Below are 18,220 nucleotides of genomic sequence, written 5' to 3' on the forward strand. Positions count from 1 at the left end.
CATAGACATTTAACCACCATGCATTTGCAAGCTTGGACTAACTACCAAACGTCCCTTAAGGTTGTAGCACCCTCGGCCAATGAAGCTAGTCATCAACGCAACATCCCTTCCGGCAGTGTAGGGCCACCATTTTCCGCACCACCTACAGTATCTGTGCAGGTTTCTTTGCCAGGCCAAAGCAGTCAGGGTCAGGGAATCACCAGTTTCGTAGTAGGAAACACTGCATCTAGGGCACCGGCGGCAACAATACCATCTCCCACCGTCTCTCAGTCTGCCATGTCCACCGGCACCCCCGCTAGTTCCACGATCTCCAGCTCTCCAGTCCAGCTCACCCTACATGAGACTATGGTTAGAAAAAGGAAGTACTTAGCCTCGCATCCGCGTACACAGGGTTTGAACGCCCACATAGCTAGACTAATTTCGTTAGAGATGATGCCCTACCGGTTAGTTGAAAGCGAAGCTTTCAAAGCCCTGATGGACTACGCTGTACCACGCTACGAGCTACCCAGTCGACACTTTTTTCCAGAAAAGCCATCCCAGCCCTCCACCAGCATGTTAAAGAGCGCATCGTCCATGCACTCAGGCAATCTGTGAGCACAAAGGTGCACCTCACAACAGATGCATGGACCAGTAGGCATGGCCAGGGACGTTACGTGTCCATCACGGCACACTGGGTGAATGTTGTGGATGCAGGGTCCACAGGGGACAGCAAGTTTGGGACAGTTCTGCCTAGCCCATGGTCTAGGAAACAGTTCGCTGTAGCCGTTCGCACCCCCTCCTCCTCCTCCTCGTCCTCCTGCAGAAGCGAGAGCTCGTCCACAGACCGCAGTCGCACAACCACTCCATCCGCAGCTGCCACTGTTGCACACCAGGTCTCCCATTATGGGGCAGCTACTGGCAAACGTCAGCAGGCTGTATTGGCTATGAAGTGTTTGGGCGACAACAGACACACCGCGGAAGTTCTGTCCGAGTTCTTGCAGAAAGAAACGCAGTCGTGGCTGGGCACTGTAGATCTTGAGGCAGGCAAGGTAGTGAGTGATAACGGAAGGAATTTCATGGCTGCCATCTCCCTTTCCCAACTGAAACACATTCCTTGCCTGGCTCACACCTTAAACCTGGTGGTGCAGTGCTTCCTGAAAAGTTATCCGGGGTTATCCGACCTGCTCCTCAAAGTGCGTGGACTTTGCTCACATATCCGCCGTTCGCCCGTACACTCCAGCCGTATGCAGACCTATCAGCGTTCTTTGAACCTTCCCCAGCATCGCCTAATCATAGACGTTGCAACAAGGTGGAACTCAACACTGCACATGCTTCAGAGACTGTGCGAACAGAGGCGGGCTGTTATGTTTTTCTGGGAGGATACACATACACCGGCAGGCAGTAGGATGGCAGACATGGAGTTGTCAGGTGTGCAGTGGTCGAAGATTCAAGACATGTGTCAAGTCCTTCAGTGGTTTGAGGAATGCACACGGCTGGTTAGTGCAGACAACGCCATAATAAGCATGAGCATCCCCCTAATGCGTCTGCTGATGCAAAGTTTGACGCACATAAAGGATCAGGCGTCTGCAGCTGAGGAAGAGGAAAGCCTTGATGACAGTTAGCCATTGTCTGGCCAGGGCAGTGTACAGGACGAGGTAGCGGGCGAAGAGGAGGAGGAGGACGAGGAGGATGATGGGGATGATTATATTTTTAATGAGGAAGCTTTTCCGGGGCCACTGGAAATTGTTGACGCGGCAAGGCCGGGTTCTGGTTTTTGGAGGGACACAAGTGACGTGGATTTGCCTGAAACTGCCCCTCAACCAAGCACAACCGCAGATTTGAGAACTGGAACTTTGGCCCACATGGCGGATTATGCCTTACGTATCCTCAAAAGGGACACACACATTACTAAAATGATGAACGATGACGATTACTGGTTGGCCTGCCTCCTTGATCCTCGCTATAAAGGCAAATTGCAAAATATAATGCCACATGACAACTTGGAAATAATATTAGCAACCAAACAATCAACTCTTGTTGACCGTTTGCTTCTGGCATTCCCTGCACACAGCGCCCGTGATCGTTCTCACACGAGCTGCAGGGGCCAGCAGACCAGAGGTGTTAGAGGGGCAGAAATCAGAAGTGGCGTTGGCCAGAGGGGTTTTCTGACCAGGTTGTGGAGTGATTTTGCTATGACCGCAGACAGGACAGGTACTGCAGCATCAATTCAAAGTGACAGGAGACAACATTTGTCCAGTATGGTTACAAACTATTTTTCATCCCTTATTGACGTTCTCCCTCAACCATCATTCCCATTTGATTACTGGGCATCCAAATTAGACACCTGGCCAGAATTGGCAGAATATGCATTGCAGGAGCTTGCTTGCCCGGCAGCTAGTGTCCTATCAGAAAGAGTATTCAGTGCTGCAGGTTCAATACTAACAGAAAAAAGGACTCGTCTGGCTACCCAAAATGTAGATGATCTAACCTTCATTAAAATGAACCACAACTGGATTTCGAAATCTTTTGCCCCACCTTGCCCGGCTGACACCTAGCTTTCCTATGAAAAGGTCTTGCCTGTGGACTATTCTGAATGACTTTTCCAATCTCGTAATTTTCTGCACCTGATTGTCCAGCATACGACATGTTTACACCTCACTAAATGGCCAAACTCCCCACACGGGGCCGTGGTATCGCCACTTGGCGCCAGCACCCGTGAGAGTGCTGTTTGTCTGAAGAGGTGGGTGTGCCCGCTTTTGGTCGACGGCACTGCCACTGGGTCCCTCATAGTACAATAAAGTGTCTCTGGCGGTGGTGGTGCGCACCCAACGTCAGACACACCGTTGTAATATGAGGGGCCCTGGGCCTGTACCGCCGTCCACAAGACAGTTCCCTCCCCCCCCCAGCTCAAACAGTGCTCTACCACTTGCAAAATTATCTCTCACAGCTCCACCAATGTTTAGTCTATGCGCTGACATCCTTCAATGCCTGGCACTGACAATACCATTGTATTGACATTTTTGTTATGTTAGGCCTTCGAAGCCTGTCTGCGGTCCCTCCTTCCACTAGGCCTCCACTGACCATTGCACTGCTGCCCGTGTACCCCTGGAACCAATTTTAAATTGCCAACAGCCCTATTTTTTTATGTTAGGCCTTCGAAGCCTGTCTGCGGTCCCTCCTTCCACTAGGCCTCCACTGACCATTGTACTGCTGCCCTTGTACCACTGGAACCAATTTTAAATTGCCAACAGCCCTATTTTTCTATGTTAGGCCTTCGAAGCCTGTCTGCGGTCCCTCCTTCCACTAGGCCTCCACTGACCATTGTACTGCTGCCCTTGTACCACTGGAACGAATTTTAAATTGCCAACAGCCCTATTTTTTTATGTTAGGCCTTCGAAGCCTGTCTGCGGTCCCTCCTTCCACTAGGCCTCCACTGACCATTGTACTGCTGCCCGTGTACCCCTGGAACCAATTTTAAATTGCCAACAGCCCTATTTTTTTGTTAGGCCTTCGAAGCCTGTCTGCGGTCCCTCCTTCCACTAGGCCTCCACTGACCATTGTACTGCTGCCCTTGTACCACTGGAACCAATTTTAAATTGCCAACAGCCTTATTTTTTTATGTTAGGCCTTCGAAACCTGTCTGCGGTCCCTCCTTCCACTAGGCCTCCACTGACCACACCACTGCTGCCCGTGTACCCCTGGAACCAATTTAAAATTGCCGACAGCCAGCCCAATTTTATTATGTTAGGCCTTCGAAGCCTGTCTGCGGTCCGTTCTTTCTACTACTACTACACTGACCAGGCCACTGCTGCCCGTGTTCCCCTGGAACCAATTTAAAATTGCCTACAGCCATCTGTTATTATGTTAGGCCTTCGATGCCTGTTTGCGGTCACTCCTTCCACTAGGCCTCCACTGACCACACCACTGCTGCCCGTGCACCCCTGGAACCAATTTAAAATTGCCTACAGCCAGCCCAATTTTTTTATTTTAGGCCTTCGATGCCTGTCTGCGGTCCGTTCTTTCTACTACTACTACACTGACCAGGCCACTGCTGCCCGTGTACCCCTGGAACCAATTTAAAATTGCCTACAGCCATGTGTTATTATGTTAGGCCTTCGATGCCTGTCTGCGGTCACTCCTTCCACTAGGCCTCCACTGACCACACCACTGCTGCCCGTGTACCCCTGGAACCAATTTAAAATTGCCTACAGCCGGCCCAATTTTATTATGTTAGGCCTTCGAAGCCTGTCTGCGGTCCGTTCTTTCTACTACTACTACACTGACCAGGCCACTGCTGCCCGTGTTCCCCTGGAACCAATTTAAAATTGCCTACAGCCATGTGTTATTATGTTAGGCCTTCGATGCCTGTCTGCGGTCATTCCTTCCACTAGGCCTCCACTGACCACACCACTGCTGCCCGTGCACCCCTGGAACCAATTTAAAATTGCCTACAGCCAGCCCAATTTTATTATGTTAGGCCTTCGAAGCCTGTCTGCGGTCCGTTCTTTCTACTACTACTACACTGACCAGGCCACTGCTGTCCGTGTTCCCCTGGAACCAATTTAAAATTGCCTACAGCCATCTGTTATTATGTTAGGCCTTCAATGCCTGTTTGCGGTCACTCCTTCCACTAGGCCTCCACTGACCACACCACTGCTGCCCGTGTACCCATGGAACCAATTTAAAATTGCCTACAGCCATCTGGTATTATGTTAGGCCTTCGATACCTGTCTGCGGTCACTCCTTCCACTAGGCCTCCACTGACCACACCACTGCTGCCCGTGTACACCTGGAACCAATTTAAAATTGCCTACAGCCATCTGTTATTATGTTAGGCCTTCGATGCCTGTCTGCGGTCACTCCTTCCACTAGGCCTCCACTGACCACACCACTGCTGCCCGTGTACCCCTGGAACCAATTTAAAATTGCCTACAGCCATCTGTTATTATGTTAGGCCTTCGAAGCCTGTCTGCGGTCCTTCCTTCCAATAGTTCTCCACTGACCAGACTAATGCTGGCCGTGTACCCCTGGAACCCAGCTGAAAGTGCATGTAGCCTCCTTTTTTTCTTTGTTTTATATTTAGAAAGCCCAGATGAACTACGCTGTGCAACGGTTCAAGCTACCCAGTCGACATTTCTTTTGCGAGAAAAGCCATCCCAGCCCTCCAGCGGCATGAAAAAGTCTGCATTGTCATAGCACTCAGGCAATCAAACAGTAGAAAGGTGCACCTGACAAGAGACGCATGGACCAGTAGGCATGTCCACAAAAAGTTACGTGTCCATTACGGCGCACTGGGTTAATGTGTTGGATGCATGGTCCACAGGGGACAGCCTACAAAGTCTGTCTGCAGTCCCTAATTCCAATTTTCCTCCGCTGACCACACCACTGCTGCCCGTGTACCCCTGGAACCAATTTTACAGTGTCTGCAGCCTAATTTTGTTATGTTAGGCCTACTACGCCTGTCTGCGGTCCCTCCTTCCAATACTCGTCCACTGACCACACCACTGCTGCCCGTGGACCCCTGGAACCTATTTTTAATTGCATAGAGCATCCTTTTTTTAATAGTAGGCGTACAAAGTCTGTCTGCGGTCCACTATTGAAATTGTCCTCCACTGCCCAGAGCACTGCTGCTTGTGTACCCCTGTAACTTTTTTAAGCTGCAGTGAGCCACATTTTTGGTTTAAGTCCTACTACCTGTGTCTGTCTGCGCCACTCAATTCAGCTGTGTTCCTTTGAAAAAAGCTGAGCGTCAATAGTCTTGTTTTCAGCCTCTAGGAATTTTAAAACTGCATTGGGGGTACAACTTTGGTAGGGCCTACTAACGGTGTCTGCCTCCCCAAGGTGTGCCCCAGGTTTCCTCGCCATTGCTTCGATCTTCATGCTCTCGTTTAGTAGTTGTTGGAAACTACACTGCATTAGGCCTACAAATTGGGTATGGGGTGTAGAGAGATGGTGTGTTCCACTCCAAGGTGTTCCCCAGGTTTCCTCTCCATTGCTTCGATCTTCATGCTCTCGTTTACTAGTTGTTGGAAACTACACTGCATTAGGCCTACAAATTGGGTATGGGGTGTAGAGAGATGGTGTGTTCCACTCCAAGGTGTTCCCCAGGTTTCCTCGCCAATGCTTCGATCTTCATGCTCTCTTTTAGTAGTTGTTGGAAACTACACTGCATTAGGCCTACAAATTGGGTATGGGGTGTAGAGAGATGGTGTGTTCCACTCCAAGGTGTTCCCCAGGTTTCCTCTCCATTGCTTCGATCTTCATGCTCTCGTTTAGTAGTTGTTGGAAACTACACTGCATTAGGCCTACAAATTGGTTATGGGGTGTAGAGAGATGGTGTGTTACACTCCAAGGTGTTCCCCAGGTTTCCTCTCCATTGCTTCGATCTTCATGCTCTCGTTTACTAGTTGTTGGAAACTACACTGCATTAGGCCTACAAATTGGGTATGGGGTGTAGAGAGATGGTGTGTTCCACTCCAAGGTGTTCCCCAGGTTTCCTCGCCAATGCTTCGATCTTCATGCTCTCGTTTAGTAGTTGTTGGAAACTACACTGCATTAGGCCTACAAATTGGGTATGGGGTGTAGAGAGATGGTGTGTTCCACTCCAAGGTGTTCCCCAGGTTTCCTCGCCAATGCTTCGATCTTCATGCTCTCGTTTAGTAGTTGTTGGAAACTACACTGCATTAGGCCTACAAATTGAGTATGGGGGGAAGAGAGATGGTGTGTTCCACTCCAAGGTGTTCTCGAGGTTGCCTTTCCTGAGCTTCGATCTTCCGGCTCTCGTTTAGTAGTTGTTGGAAACTACACTGCATTAGGCCTACAAATTGGGTATGGGGTGTAGAGAGATGGTGTGTTACACTCCAAGGTGTTCCCCAGGTTTCCTCTCCATTGCTTCGATCTTCATGCTCTCGTTTAGTAGTTGTTGGAAACTACGCTGCATTAGGCCTACAAATTGGGTATGGGGTGTAGAGAGATGGTGTGTTCCACTCCAAGGTGTTCTCCAGGTTGCCTTTCCTGAGCTTCGATCTTCTGGCTCTCGTTTAGTAGTTGTTGGAAACTACGCTGCATTAGGCCTACAAATTGGGTATGGGGTGTAGAGAGATGGTGTGTTCCACTCCAAGGTGTTCCCCAGGTTTCCTCTCCATTGCTTCGATCTTCATGCTCTCGTTTAGTAGTTGTTGGAAACTACACTGCATTAGGCCTACAAATTGGGTATGGGGTGTAGAGAGATGGTGTGTTCCACTCCAAGGTGTTCCCCAGGTTTCCTGTCCATTGCTTCGATCTTCATGCTCTCATTTAGTAGTTGTTGGAAACTACACTGCATTAGGCCTACAAATTGGTTATGGGGTGTAGAGAGATGGTGTGTTACACTCCAAGGTGTTCCCCAGGTTTCCTCTCCATTGCTTCGATCTTCATGCTCTCGTTTACTAGTTGTTGGAAACTACACTGCATTAGGCCTACAAATTGGGTATGGGGTGTAGAGAGATGGTGTGTTCCACTCCAAGGTGTTCCCCAGGTTTCCTCGCCAATGCTTCGATCTTCATGCTCTCGTTTAGTAGTTGTTGGAAACTACACTGCATTAGGCCTACAAATTGGGTATGGGGTGTAGAGAGATGGTGTGTTCCACTCCAAGGTGTTCCCCAGGTTTCCTCGCCAATGCTTCGATCTTCATGCTCTCGTTTAGTAGTTGTTGGAAACTACACTGCATTAGGCCTACAAATTGAGTATGGGGGGAAGAGAGATGGTGTGTTCCACTCCAAGGTGTTCTCGAGGTTGCCTTTCCTGAGCTTCGATCTTCCGGCTCTCGTTTAGTAGTTGTTGGAAACTACACTGCATTAGGCCTACAAATTGGGTATGGGGTGTAGAGAGATGGTGTGTTACACTCCAAGGTGTTCCCCAGGTTTCCTCTCCATTGCTTCGATCTTCATGCTCTCGTTTAGTAGTTGTTGGAAACTACGCTGCATTAGGCCTACAAATTGGGTATGGGGTGTAGAGAGATGGTGTGTTCCACTCCAAGGTGTTCTCCAGGTTGCCTTTCCTGAGCTTCGATCTTCTGGCTCTCGTTTAGTAGTTGTTGGAAACTACGCTGCATTAGGCCTACAAATTGGGTATGGGGTGTAGAGAGATGGTGTGTTCCACTCCAAGGTGTTCCCCAGGTTTCCTCTCCATTGCTTCGATCTTCATGCTCTCGTTTAGTAGTTGTTGGAAACTACACTGCATTAGGCCTACAAATTGGGTATGGGGTGTAGAGAGATGGTGTGTTCCACTCCAAGGTGTTCCCCAGGTTTCCTGTCCATTGCTTCGATCTTCATGCTCTCATTTAGTAGTTGTTGGAAACTACACTGCATTAGGCCTACAAATTGGGTATGGGGTGTAGAGAGATGGTGTGTTCCACTCCAAGGTGTTCCCCAGGTTTCATCCACATTGCTTCGGTCTTCCGACTCTCGTTTAGTAGTTGTAGAAAACTAAACTGCATTAGGCCTACAAATTGGGTATGGGGTGTAGAGAGACGGTGTGTTACACTCCAAGGTGTTCCCCAGGTTTCGTCCACATTGCTTCGATCTTCCGACTCTCGTTTAGTAGTTGTTGAAAACTACACTGCATTAGGCCTACAAATTGGGTATGGGGTGTAGAGAGATGGTGTGTTACACTCCAAGGTGTTCCCCAGGTTTCCTCTCCATTGCTTCGATCTTCATGCTCTCGTTTACTAGTTGTTGGAAACTACACTGCATTAGGCCTACAAATTGGGTATGGGGTGTAGAGAGATGGTGTGTTCCACTCCAAGGTGTTCCCCAGGTTTCCTCGCCAATGCTTCGATCTTCATGCTCTCGTTTAGTAGTTGTAGAAAACTACACTGCATTAGGCCTACAAATTGGGTATTGGGTGTAGAGAGACGTTGTGTTCCACTCCAAGGTGTTCCCCAGGTTTCGTCCACATTGCTTCGATCTTCCGACTCTCGTTTAGTAGTTGTTGAAAACTACACTGCATTAGGCCTACAAATTGGGTATGGGGTGTAGAGAGATGGTGTGTTACACTCCAAGGTGTTCTCCAGGTTGCCTTTCCTGAACTTCTATCTTCAGGCTCTCATTAAATTGTGGTTAAATGGAACAACTGCATTTGGCGTACTAGTTGGTTTGGGGCCTACTATCGGTGTCTGCCACTCCTTGCTGTTCTCCTGGTTTCCTGTCCTGAAACTCCATTTTCAGGCTCTCGTTAAGTAGTTGTTAATGTTAGACTGCATTTGGCCTACTAGTTGGGTTGGGGCCTACTATCGGTGTCTGCCACTCCTTGCTGTTCTCCTCCACTGAACAAAGCTGTGCCGCTTGTTTACTACGGTTGCCAATTTTGAACTGCATTTCGACTACTTATTGATTTGGGCCTACTCTCTGTGTCAGCCTCTCATTCCAGTTGTCCTCCACTGCAATGCCCCCTGGTTAGTCCTGTGTTACCAATTTTGAACTGCATTTAGCCAACTTTATTCTTTGGGCCTATATCTGTGTTTCCTCCTCATCCTGCCCATTGCCCAGCCAGTGATAGATGAGTCTGCTGGTACATTGACCCATAACGCAAAATTCCCCGTGCACGCTACACAGCAAGATTGTGACCCTGCTGAAAGTCAGGTTCCTCTTCCAGCATACCATACCACCTTACACGGGGACAAAGAGGAAGGTGCAGATGAAAGTGCAGGTTCCTTCATCAGGTGGGGGGAGGAATACTAGTTGGCGACGTCACTGGCACAGGGCCTCTCATAGTACGCAAAAGTGTTGCTGCCGGTGGGAGGCGCCCCCGCCGTGCAAACACACCGCTGTACTTTGAGGGGCCCTGTGCCAGTGCCAATGCCAACGAGTGGGCCCCCCCTGCTTGCTCAGGATCACAGCACTTGCAAAGTTGAAATACTTACCTCTCCCTGCTCCACTGCCGTGACGTGGTCCAGATTTACTGGGCCCACTAATTACTTGAACCAGCCCTACCCCCCACAACTTTAGCCAAATGACCCCCAATTTCAAATGCCTTCCAATTATTATAAGCTAAATTACAATTGACAAGCTTCTGTAACAAGAATGGATGTTTTTGCCATTAAAATGGGCAGTGTAGGTGTTTTCCTGGCCTCCACTCACTGCCGACTATGCTCCCCCATTGACTTGCATTGGGTTTCGTGTTTCGGGCGATACCTGACTTTTCGCCATAATCGGCCGATTCCACTCGACTCGACTTCTAAGATAGTCGGGTTTCGCGAAACACAACTCGACTCTAAAAAGGTCAAGGTCGCTCAACCCTATTTGTTACTACTGCCGGGACTCCAGTGAAGAATGCTGAAGCTGTTAAAACCCTCATGGACTCAATCAAATTACCTACCCAGGTGGCCATTATCAAAGTTAAGGAGCACGGTCCTAAGAACAGTCCACAAACTGTTGGTAACGCCTCTGCAGATATGCAAGCAAAAGCCGCTGCTCTTCTGCCTGTTGAACTGACCATACCAGCTATGGTGACCACACGCTCTGAGCGTAAACAGTTACAAGAAACACTGACTCTACAGGAACCTGATGATCTATGCCAGACTGAGGTTTTCTGCCGGACCCCGCGAGACCGCTTAATGACGATGAAGAAGTGAAGCAGTGGAAAGCTGATGGAGCACGTATGGACAATGGTCGCTGGAAAAAGGACCAACTTGTGTGTCTCCCTAAGCGGATGTACCCTGCTATTGCCACGTGGGCACATGGGCCCACACATCGAGGTATCAGTCAGACCTGCAATCCCGGTCAACTTTAACGTGTACCCCCAAAGTATCTTGCTAAGCCCGACTATCCTTTCCAAAGGCTTCAGGTGGACCTCATCACGTTGCCTAAGTCTGAAGGTATGAATATTGTCTGGTGGTTGTCGATATTTTATCCAGTTGGCCAGAAGCATTCCCTGTTACCAACGTGACTGCAAAGACCACAGCAAAGAAACTGGTGATGTAAGTTATATGCAGATATAGTGTTCCAGAAGTTGTCGAAAGTGACCAAGACCCGGCCTTTTCTTCTCATGTGTATCAGGAGGTTCTGACAATGCTTGGATCCACTGTAGCCCTCCATACTCTCCACAATCCAGTGGGAAAGTTAAAAGGCTGAACGGTACACTGAAGGGACAATTGACCAAAATGATGCAGGAGACTACGGCTCCATGGCCAGGGCTCTTACACATTCGTACTACCCCTATTGCAAAACATGGCCTGTCCCCATAGGAGATATTGTTTGGTGCTAGGTTCTCAGTTGCAAATTTTCAGTCTCAGTAGTTATAGAGGAAACTGACCATGCTGTTCAATATGTTATTCAGTTTAGTAAAAAATGTTGCTAACACCTATGTTTTAGTTTCTTCTTCCCTTCCAGATTCAGCAGAAACCGATACTTGTCACAATTTGAAGCCTGGTGGTTTTATGGTCGTGAAAAGCTATGTCAGAAGACACAGACTAGAACCCCTGTATGACGGTCCCTACCAAGTTCTCATTACTCCTATGACAGTAAAGCTGGAAGGAAGGCCGACATGGATCCACGTATCGCACTGCAAGCTGGTCAAACAGACTAGTAGCAAACAAGGGGACATAATGTTTTGGTTTTTCATATTTCCATATAATAATATTGGTAACCGTATGGGACAGTCTAAATTCCCCAATATCCTTGAATAATAAGTTGGTACAATATCATGAAAGATTAGTAGTACAGATGGGTATAGCCAATAAAATTGTCAGTTATATAAATGTGGGGTAAATTGGTTAGGGCCAAAGATTATCCAGATGATCAAATTTGGGATATATTGGATATACTTAATACCACTGCCTGTGTTATGAATCTGTTGAAGGGTTTAAAGCCCACTGATTGCTCAGATTATGTCCCACTAATTCATGAAGCACCTAAACTAAAGGTCCCAGGAGGGATAACTGTGTTAGCTGATAATTATACATGTTATAATTCCCATGACACTACAGGTACACCAGTAGGGGTCTTCGAGACAGGTTTCTGCAAAGAGAACAGTTCCCTAGATACTGACTTGCTAGCTAATCATACACAGTATATGTACGATATTTATTGGTTATGCGGAGATGGTAAGCTCCATCCTAGGTTGCCTAATGCCTGGACAGGTCAGTGCACCCTTGTTAAATTAGCTATGCAGTTCAAGATTTAACCTTGGGATCCTGAGACACCTGATGAATATACCAGAAAGAGGAGAAGTCTCGATCAGCTCCACATGAGTTATGAAGAAGATCCATTGGTATATGTTGATGGCATTGGAGTGCCAAGGGGGGTGCCTGACCAATTTAAAGCCCAGAACCAGATCTATGCTGGCTTTGCTTCCATAATCCCACAGGTGCAGATTAATAAAAATGTTGATTGGATCAATTATATATATTACAGTGAACAAAGGTTTGTCAATTTCATCTGTGATGCCTTCCAAGGTATAGTTGAGGAGTTGGGCCCTAACACTAGAATGACCCTCCAAAACCGACTAGCCCTTGATATGATCTTAGCTGAGAAAGGAGGAGTCTGTGGGATGGTGGGAGAGGAGTGTTGTACCTATATCCCTCAGAACTCTGGGGTAAATGGAAAGACCATGATAGCTCTTAGAAAGATAAATGGGTTAGCAGCAGAATTAAAATCTAATGCTGGAGTAGACATATCATTCTTTTCTGGCTGGTTGGGTGGGCTCAAAGGATTCCTTCAACAAGCTTGTCTAGTACTGATTGCCCTTCTTGTAGTTGGATCAATAATTCTCTGTTGTGTTATTCCCCTGTATAAAAAGGTTATTGCTGAGGCAACTCCGACTGGCACCTTCAACAAACCAAGAAGTAGACCCACCAGCGTACGATGGTACTGATCCAGGGGAGATCCCCAAGTATGTCCCCCTCAAGAAGATAGACAATACCCTTTACTCTCAGATGTTGCTAAGAGATTTAGTTTAGGGACAGCGGGAGAACTCCATGTGAAGCTAGTGAAGGGTTCAGCTGCCTGGAGGCCTCTCGCAAGGGGAGAGCTTCTGAGGTGTCTGGATGAAGAAATCCACCTCCCCTTTCCCCATCACATGGACAGTCTCGAAGGATTTTTCTTCTTAGGGAAAAACTTAGTGTTTAGGGGGGATTGTCAAGGTAAAAATATATGTCTTTATACTCTTTTGTACTTTTATGTATTCTTATGCTGTGAAACAATAAGTTTTTCCCCTTTGCTTGCTAATGCATATGTAATTGTGTTTAAGATGGCTGCCAGTATTCACCTTTGCCTTAGTTTTTGTTCTTGCCAAGAATCTACTTTCGTTTCTGAAGCTAAAGTATCGTTTCTGGGGAAATGATACTTAAAGCGATGTGGACAAGATGTGGACAAAGGAAGATTCATCAGATGATGTCAGAGCCAACCAGAAGGACTGAATACTAGATACATTGCTTAACCCCTGCCTATCCCCGCCCTCTGCACACCTTCCCCCAATAGATCATGTAATGTTGTGTATCAGGAAATAAAGTTCAGTCGTTGCTGTGACGTTACACACGAGCATGCAATGAGTTTGAACCAGCATTGTGTCTGACTCATTCTTATCTGGTACCAACATGCTTTTATTCTGATTTGGAATGACTGGTGGATGAAGGGTATTGTCTCAGTGAAAAGGGGGCCACACCATATTTGTACTGAATAGAAAAATACTGAAGAAAAACAGAAAACTGAGCTGATGTATGACTTAGAGCATGTTCACACTGGCCATGGAAGCAAACAAAACCAAAGAAAAATCAATATGTGCATATACCCTAATGAAAATAAATGCCGTATTTTTCGCTTTATAAGATGCACCCCAAATTTTAAGGAGAAAAATAGGAAAAAAACTTTTTTTTAAAAAAAATGCTGGCGCTTCTTATAATCCATGCGTCTTATTGCTTACCGGAGGTGGTGGCTGCAGTGAAGCGGGGTTCCAGGGTTGCTGCTGAAGGAGGCAAGAGTGGAGGGTTGCTGCAGGCAGCAGGCTCAGATGAGGGGGTGTTCCAATGTGCAGTGCGCCGCTGCGGGTGTTCAGTGCTGCCGCTGCACTGTGTCCCCGATGCTGACAGGTGTTACCGCTGCGCTGTGTCCCCGGTGCTTGCCATCGCGCTCTGTCCCGTGCTGTCGGTTGCTGCCACCGCGCTGTGTCCCCGGTGCTTACAGTCGTGCTCTGTCCATCTGTCCGGTGCAACCGGGTGCTGCCGCCATACTGTGTCCCCAATGCTTGCTGAGGCGCTCTTTTCCCTGGTGCTCCTGCGCACTGTGTCCCGGGTGCTTGACACCACATTCTGTCCCATGCTGCCAGGTGCTGCCGCCGCTCTCTGTCCCATGCTGTGTGGGGGACTCAGCAGTTCTATCCATGCTTTACTGTGCGGTGGATTCCTTCTGGGATCATGGCCCCTGAGAGGCAACACATGCACAGAGGGAGATCTTGGCAACAAGATCTCGGGAGACGAGATTTCAGCACTGAGATCTCATCTCCCGAGATCTCCATCTGCGCATGTGCCGCCTCCCGGCGGACATTTTCCCGGAAGGAATCAACCGCATAGGATAGCATGGATGGAACTGCAGAGACCCCCCACGCAGCATGGGACAGAGCGGCGGCAAGCACCGGGGACAAATCACGGCGGAGGCAGCACACGGAAGCACAGGGGACAGAGCACGGTGGCAGCACCGATAAGGTATATCCGCATTGTAAGATGCTCCCCCATTTCCCCCCAAATTTGAGGGAAATAAGTGCATCTTAGAAAGTAGAAAATACGGTAAGTAAAAAAGCAAGTGCATTAAAAAATTAACTTAGGGCACTTAGTAAACACTGTTTTTGATTAAAAAAAGCATAAAGCTGTCCCACCGAGGTAAGGTGTACCAGTTACTGAACCTATTGGGTACACCTTGCCGTGGAGGGACAGCTTTATGATTTTTTGATCAAAAGCAGTGTTTACTAAGTACCCTGTTACTTTTCAGGCCTATTGGCACCCTGACGGTAGTTGCCATGGCAACCTGTGGCAAAATAATGGCCTTTTTTCTCAACCAGTTATGGTGGCCTGTAAAGCCTTGCAATAAGTAGGTCTAACAGGTGAAATATCAGTGTAAAACTAACAGTTCTAATATCCTGCAATCAGTAGAGATGTATTGCAGGATATTAGATCAGTGATCAGGCAAGAAAAGTTAAAGTCCAAAATAGGGACTAAGGAAAAAAATGTAAAATAAATAGTATGAAGAAATAAAAGGAAAATATGTCCAGAAATTTTTTTCATTATACAGACACAAAAAAACAAAAAAAATGAGCCGAAGATCAAAAAGTCATCTAGAAAAAAATTGCATCACTGAAAACATTAACCCCTTCCCGACCCATGACGCCACGTAGGCGTCATGAAAGTCGGTGCCAATCCGACCCATGACGCCTATGTGGCGTCATGGAAAGATCGCGTCCCTGCAGATCAAGTGAAAGGGTTAACTCCCATTTCACCCGATCTGCAGGGACACGGGGAGTGGTAGTTTAGCCCAGGGGGGGTGGCTTCACCCCCCCGTGGCTACGATCGCTCTGATTGGCTGTTGAAAGTGAAACTGCCAATCAGAGCGATTTGTAATATTTCACCTAGTATAACTGGTGAAATATTACAATCCAGCCATGGTCGATGCTGCAATATCATCGGCCATGGCTGGAAACACTAATGTGCCCCCACCCCACCCCACCGATCGCCCCCCCAGCCCCCAGATCTGTCCGGTACACTGCACCGGCTCCCCTCCGTCCTGTGCTCCGCTCCCCCCGTGCTCGTGTCCGCTCCCCCGTGCTCCAATCACCCCCCCGTGCTCCAATCACCCCCCCTGCACTCCGATCCACCCCCCCTGCAGTCCGATCCACCCCCCCTGCAGTCCGATCCACCCCCCGATGCTCCAATGCACCCCCCCATGCTCCGTTCCACCCCATCCGCGCTCCGATCCCCCTCCCCCATGCTCCGATCCCCCCCCGTGCTCCCCCCCACCCCATCATACTTACCGATCCTGCCGGGGTCCGTCCGTCTTCTCCCTGGGCGCCGCCATCTTCCAAAATGGCGGGCGCATGCACAGTGCGCCCGCCGAATCTGCCGGCCGGCAGATTCGTTCCAAAGTGCATTTTGATCACTGAGATATAATCTATCTCAGTGATCAAAATAAAAAAATAATAAATGACCCCCCCCCCTTTGTCACCCCCATAGGTAGGGACAATAAAAAAAAAGAATTTTTTTTTTCCACTAATGTTAGAATAGGGTTAGGGTTAGGGGTAGGGTTAGGGGTAGGGTTAGGGGTAGGGTTAGGGGTAGGGCTAGGGTTAGGGTTTCGGTATTTGCACACGTATTCTGGTCCTCTGCAGATTTTTCGGCTGCGGATTTGATAAATCCGCAGTGCTAAACTGCTGCGGATTTATGGCGGATTTACCGTGTTTTTTCTGCGCATTTCACTGCGGTTTTACAACTGCGATTTTCTTTTGGAGCAGTTGTAAAACCGCTGCGGAATCCGCACAAAGAAGTGACATGCTGCGGAATGTAAACCGCTGCGTTTCCGTGCAGTTTTTCCGCAGCATGTGTACAGCGATTTTTGTTTCCCATAGGTTTACATTGAACTGTACACTCATGGGAAACTGCTGCGGATCCGCAGCGTTTTCCGCAGCGTGTGCACATACCTTTAGAATTAGGCTATGTGCACACGGTGCGGATTGGCCGCTGCGGATTCGCAGCAGTGTTCCATCAGGTTTACAGTACCATGTAAACATGTGGAAAACCAAATCCGCTGTGCCCATGGTGCGGAAAATACCGCGCGGAAACGCTGCGTTGTATTTTCCGCAGCATGTCAATTCTTTGTGCGGATTCCGCAGCGTTTTACACCTGTTCCTCAATAGGAATCCGCAGGTGAAATCCGCACAAAAAACACTGGAAATCCGCAGAAAATCCGCAGGTAAAACGCAGTGCCTTTTACCCGTGGATTTTTCAAAAATGATGCTGAAAAATCTCACACGAATCCGCAACATGGGCACATAGCCTTAGGGTTAGGGTTGGAATTAGGGTTGTGGTAAGGGTTAGGGGTGTGTTGGGGTTAGGGTTGTGGTTACGGGTGTATTGGGGTTAGGGGTGTGTTGGGGTTAGGGTTGTGATTAGAGTTGTGGTTAGGGGTGTGTTGGGGTTAGGGTTGTGATTAGGGTTATGGCTACAGTTGGGATTAGGGTTAGGTGTGTGGGGGGGTTAGTGTTGGAGGTAGAATTGAGGGGTTTCCACTGTTTAGGCACATCAGGGGTCTCCAAACGCAACATGGCGCCACCATTGATTTCAGCCAATCTCGTATTCAAAAAGTCAAATGGTGCTCCCTCACTTCCGAGCCCCGACGTGCGCCCAAACAGTGGTTTACCCCCACATATGGGGTACCAGCATACTCAGGACAAACTGCACAATTATTACTGGGGTCCAATTTCTCCTGTTACCCTTGCGAAAATAAAAAATGCTTGCTAAAACATCATTTTTGAGGAAAGAAAAATGATTTTTTATTTTCACGGCTCTGCGTTGTAAACGTCTGTGAAGCACTTGGGGGTTCAAAGTGCTTACCACATATCTAGATAAGTTCGTTGGGGGGTCTAGTTTCTAAAATGGGGTCACTTGTGGGGGGTTTCTACTGTTTAGGAACACCAGGGGCTCTGCAAACGCAATGTGACGCCCGCAGACCATTCCATCAAATTCTGCATTTCAAAAGTCACTACTTCCCTTCTGAGCCCCGACGTGTGCCCAAACAGTGGTTTACCCCCACACATGGGGTATCAGCGTACTCAGGAGAAACTGGACAACAACTTTTGGGGTCCAATTTCTCCTGTTACCCTTGGGAAAATAAAAAATTCTGGGCAAAATAATTATTTTTGAGGAAAGAAAACGTATTTTTTATTTTCACGGTTCTGCATTATAAACTTCTATGAAGCACTTGGGGGTTCAAAGTGCTCACCACACATCTAGATAAGTTCCTTTCGGGGTCTAGTTTCCAAAATGGGGTCACTTGTGGGGGGTTTCTACTGTTTAGCCACATCAGGGGCTCTGCAAACGCAACATGACGCCCGCAGAGCATTCCATCAAAGTCTGCATTTCAAAACGTCACTACTTCAATTCCGAGCCCCGGCATGTGCCCAAACAGTAGTTTACCCCCACATATGGGGTATCACCGTACTCAGGAGAAACTGGACAACAAATATTGGGGTCAAATTTCTCCTGTTACCCTTGGGAAAATTT

The 18,220-nt window shown here is 48.1% G+C and overlaps 1 long non-coding RNA gene across 1 annotated transcript in view; it reads left to right on the plus strand.

The window, feature by feature from the left end:
• The window catches only part of LOC138637421 (uncharacterized), a 41,951-nt gene extending 28,433 nt beyond the window's left edge, over nucleotides 1–13,518 (plus strand). Inside the window, exon 2 of the long non-coding RNA XR_011312394.1 lies at nucleotides 11,349–13,518. This is a non-coding gene — a long non-coding RNA (uncharacterized lncRNA). The remainder of the gene's footprint in view (nucleotides 1–11,348) is intronic.
• Nucleotides 13,519–18,220: the final 4,702 nt, after the last annotated feature.

Source organism: Ranitomeya imitator, chromosome 5 (genome assembly GCF_032444005.1).
Source record: "Ranitomeya imitator isolate aRanImi1 chromosome 5, aRanImi1.pri, whole genome shotgun sequence".
NCBI classification, from domain to species: Eukaryota; Metazoa; Chordata; class Amphibia; order Anura; family Dendrobatidae; genus Ranitomeya; species Ranitomeya imitator.